Raw genomic sequence first — 5,000 nt, 5'->3', positions numbered from 1 at the left:
ATTTTTACGAGGCTGTTTTTTTTCTCTCTTTTTTTTATTAATGTCTATGTGAAGTTTTTTTGTTGTTGTTGTTTTCTTTCTTTTTTCGTCTTCATCCTGGTATATTTTTTAGAAAGATGTTTGTTATAAGAACATAGGCTTGTGTTCTGCAGATAAACATTTGGTAAGTCCATACCAGAGCGGTTACCGTTACGTCTGCTTACGTCAGTGGTGTGCTACCTCTCGTAAATACGAATTGTTAAGGGCCAGATATAACGTGAAAACAAGTGACATGCTGGGCTGAATTTTTGTAGAATGATTTTAATCTTAACGTGAATTGTTAGCATTTTGCTGTCTCTCCTAACTCGCCTGACACCACCATCCCCCCTCTCTCCCCACCCCCTCACTCTCCCTTTGTGTGACCCTGCGTACGACCTGACCTTGATGTAGATCTGTCTTTCCCTCCATGCCCTCCCCCCTCCCCCCTCCCCTCCCTCTTCCTCGCTCTTCCCCACTCCCCTCTCTCGCTCTCTCTCTCTCTTCCTTCTCTCTCTCTCTCTCTCTCTCTCTCTCTCTCTCTCTCTCTCTTTCGCTCCCTTTCTCTCTCTCTCTCTCTTTTCTTTTTATTTCTTTCTTCTCTCCTTTCTCTTCTCCTCTCTCTCTCTTTCCCATCTCTCTCTCTCCCTCTCTCCTCTCCCCTCTCCTCTCTCCTCTCTCTCTCCTCTCTCTCTCTCCTCTCTCCCTCCTCCTCTCCTCCTCTCCTCCTCTCCTCTCCTCTCTCTCCTTCCCTCCCTCCTCCCTCCTCCCTCCCTCCTCCATCCTCCCTCCCTCCTCCCTCCCTCCTCTCCCTCCCTCCTCTCTCCCTCCCTCTCCTCTCCCCCTCCCCTCCCTCCCTCCCTCCCCATTCCTCGTTCCATTTATCTATTTACTCTTGTCTTCAGTGTATGTGTCATTTTGCCGGCCGCCATACCGGTACCTGAGCATGGAGGGTTATGTGTAAGAGGGTCGCTCACCCCTCCTTTCTCCACCCCCCCCTTGCTTCAGGCCGAGGTTGCAATGCCCTCCTGTCTCTCTCTCTCTCTCTCTCTCTCTCTCTCTTCTCTCTCTCTCTCTCTCTCTCTCTCTATCTATCTATCTATCTATCTATCTCTCTCTCTCTTTCCCCCTCTTTCTCTCTCTCTCTCCCCCTCAACCTCTCTCCTTCCTCCCACCCACCTCCTTACCCTCCCTCACCCTCCTCCCTCCCTCCTTCCCTCCCTCCCTCCCTCCCTCCCTCCCTCCCTCCCTCCCTCCCTCCCTCCCTCCCTCCCTCCCTCCCTCACTCTCTCTCTCTCTCTCTCTCTCTCTCTCTCTCTCTCTCTCTCTTCAAACGAGTATGTACCGGTTATTAGCTAACTTGTCCGTCGTTTCCCGCACTAGAAATTCCTCTTTGTCTTGGAATTCTGGAATCACTCGGGAATGGAATGGATTCGGGGAACGGGAGGGAAATCGGCCGATCGGGGAGTGAAAATCGACGGATTATTTCGTTTTGGAGAACGATAGTTGATCTATAATTACCAGAATAGTGATATAGAGAGAGAAGGAGGGAAAGAAGGGGAGGAAGGAGAAGGAGTAGGAATAGGAGAGACAGAGACAGTAAGACAGATGAAGAGACAGAGACAGTAAGACAGATAAAGAGACAGAGAGACTTAGAGAATAGCGACACCCAGATTAACATATACTTCTACAGCTGCGAGACAAACACGCAAAGAAAGACGGATGAACTCGACGAAAGCGGAGCAGAGTAGTCACCTTGAAGCCCTGCCCGGCCTTGGCCAGGTTGGAATGGCCTTAGGGTGGGAGCCTGGCCCTCCCTGTGCGTGGGGGAGAGGGGAGGAGGGTCATAGCTCCTAGTTGGGGGAGGGGGGAGGGCGAGGGAGGAGGCGAAGGGGCAGCGCTTAGGTGAGCTTACATGAGAGTGCATGACAAGGGAGTTTGTGTGAGCGATTGCAGGTGAACATATTATAAGTGTGCATAGACAGGTTGCATGGCCAGGGGAGACGTGTAGGTATGCACGTTGGGAGGGAGAGAGAGAGAGAGAGAGAGAGAGAGAGAGAGAGAGAGAGAGAGAGAGAGAGAGAGAGAGGGAAGCGTTTTGCACAAGCGAGCACGCACGAGGGGTTACGGCGTGCAGCCTGGCGTTTCGTGATAATAATGCTGGTTAATTAAAACACCTGTGGTTGAAGCTACTCGGTTGGGTTGACTTCGCCGTGACGCTCTTTGTAATAGCCGGAGATTATGGTGTTTTTGTTATTATTGATTTTTTCCCTCTTCTTCTTCCTCCTCCTCCTCCTCCTTCTTTTTCTTCTTCGTCTTCGTCTTCTTCTTCTTTTCCTCCTCCTCCTTCTTCTTCTTCTTCTTCTTCTTCTTCTTCTTCTTCTTCTTCTTCTCCTTCTCCTTCTTCTTCTTCTTCTTCTTCTTCTTCTTCTTCTTCTTCTTCTTCTTCTTCTTCTTCTTCCCATCGTCATTCCTGTTGTTTGCTGTGGCTTCTTTTCGCGTGGTTTTCTTGGGTCAGCCTCGCCTCCTTCGCCACTTTTCTCCCACTCTTCTTGGACGCCCTTTGCCACCATCTCTTTCTCTCCTTTCTTCCTTACACTAGCCTCCTCCATTCCTCCCCCTCCCTCCCTCCCTCCCCATCTACGCGTTCTATCTCTCGTCCCTCCCCTTTTTTTCTTCCCCCTTCCCCCCTCCCTCCTTCCTTCTCCATACCCCGACCCCTTCCCAACCCCAACCCCCTTTGCAACTTTCTTGTCAGGCACGCGGATGTTACCCCCACTTCCTGATACAGAGGCCGAGTTTTCCCTCTGCCCCCTCCCTCCCTTCCCCTTCCCTCCTTCCCCCCCACCCCCACCCTTCCCCAACCTCTCTGCCCTCCCCACAACCCTCGTTTTCAAGTCACCATCCTTTGTGTACCGGAGTGTGAGACTGTGCTTGTCTGCCAGGGTTCTCTCGCTCTTGTTTTCCTTCTGTCTTCCTCTTCCTCTCTTTCTTCATCTCTCTTTCTCTCTCTATTTTGTTTTGCCTAACTCTCACTTTCCTTATCTATCTCTCTCTCTCTTTCTTTCTCTCTCTCTCTCTCTCTCTCTCTCTCTCTCTCTCTCTCTCTCTCTCTCTCTCTCTCTCTCTCTCTCTCTCTCTCTCTCTCTCTCTCTCTCTCTCTCTCTCTCTCTCTCTCTCTCTCTCTCTCTCTCTCTCTCTCTCTCTCTCTCTCTCTCTCTCTCTTGTGTGTGAGTGTGTGTGTGTGTGTGTGTGTGTGTGTGTGTGTGTGTGTGTGTGTGTGTGTGTGTGTGTGTGTGTGTGTGTGTGTGTGTGTGTGTGTGTGTGTTCAAGTATGTTTTCCTATGTCGGTCTTGGTATGTATGCGCGCGCGCGTCGATAAAGGTCCCACTGAATTTTCATACAAACATTTTTCATAAACATTTTTTTCTCCGGAGAAGCCTAACAAACCTTTCACACTCAATTGACGACGCTTTTCATTTGCGTCATTTGCTACACACCGTTTTCCGTATATAAGCCGTGACGTTAATTAAATTTTTATTTCTTCACAGGTGAGCGAGGCCGCCAGCGAAGAACCGCGGAGGTTGATTCATTTTACTCATCTTCTTTCTTATTCATCCTTCACTGGCCAAGTGAGTAAGTATGTGTCGGGGTTTCTACGCTTCACACTTTTTTTTTTTTTTTTTATGGAGGAATAGAGGGAAAGGTATATTTGTGTATATTTTTGGTACGTTTAAGGGAATCGGTGGGAGGGGTAGAGAGAGAGAGAGAGAGAGAGAGAGAGAGAGAGAGAGAGAGAGAGAGAGAGAGAGAGAGAGAGAGAGAGAGAGAGAGAGAGAGAGAGAGAGAGAGAGAGAAAAGGAGAGAAAAGAGAGAGAAGGAGAGAAAAGAGAGAGAAGGAGAGAAAAGAGAGAGGAGAGAAAAGAGAGAGAAGAAGAGAGAGAGGGAGAAGAAGAGAGAGAGGGAGAGAGAGAGAGAGAGAGGGAGAGAGAGAGAGAGAGGGAGAGAGAGAGAGAGAGAGAGAGAGAGAGAGAGAGAGAGAGAGAGAGAGAGAAGGAAAAGGAGAAGGAAATAGAAGAGAATGAGAGAAGATCAATAAAAATAGAAAGAGAGAGAGAGAGAGATGGAGGATAGAGAGATAAGCAAATGGAAGTAGCAGGTTTCACATCTTTGTTGACAGAAAAAAAGTCTATGGATATTTTACGCCTCGATTTAAAAAAAAGGTAAATTACGTAAGAAGAAAAATCACTCTTTCCAATTCTCTTGATATTTATCCTCTTACTCTTTGTATCTGTTTATTCCATTCGTCGTTCCCCTCGATTTCAGATGTTCTTACCTCTGATTCGCGCTTTGTTTTTCTTCCTCTATCTCCCTTTTATTATCCCTCTTCCTTTCCTTCTTCTTTTTTCTTCATCTTATTCTAAGTCCTTGTTCTTCTCTCTCTTCTCCGTAAGTTTTCTTTCCCCCCTCTTTTCCTCTGGCAATCCTCCATGTGCCTAACCTATAAAAATAAATGCATGTCCGTGCTTGCGTGCCTGCGTGCGTGGGTGCGTACATGCGTGCGTGGGCGAGGAGACGTTTTATTACATCGTCCGAGTCGTTGTTCTTCCGTTATTTTACGCTCTAGAAGTTTCCAGAAGCGGCGGCAGAGCGAGGTCCTCCTCGTGACGGCGACGGGAGGACCGCCGCTCGCTCCGCTTCCCCCCTCGCTCTCCCCTCTCGCTCTCTCTCTCTCGCTCTCGCTCTCGCTCTCTCTCTCTCTCTCTCTCTCTCTCTCCTCCTCTCTCTCTCTCTCTCTCTCGCTCTCCTCTCTCTCTCCCCCCGCTCTCCTCCCCTCTCGCTCTCTTTTCCCCTCGCTCTCTCTCTCGCTCTCTCTCTCTCTCCTCTCTCTCTCTCTCTCCCCCTCGTCTCGCTCTCTCTCTCTCTCTTCCTTCTCTCCTCTCTCTCTCTCTCTCTCTCCCCTCTCTCTTCTCTCTCCTCGCTTC

The sequence above is a fragment of the Penaeus monodon genome, chromosome 14 (assembly GCF_015228065.2).
Source record: "Penaeus monodon isolate SGIC_2016 chromosome 14, NSTDA_Pmon_1, whole genome shotgun sequence".
In the NCBI taxonomy this organism is placed as follows: domain Eukaryota; kingdom Metazoa; phylum Arthropoda; class Malacostraca; order Decapoda; family Penaeidae; genus Penaeus; species Penaeus monodon.
Note: the sequence above shows the minus strand (reverse complement) of the source record.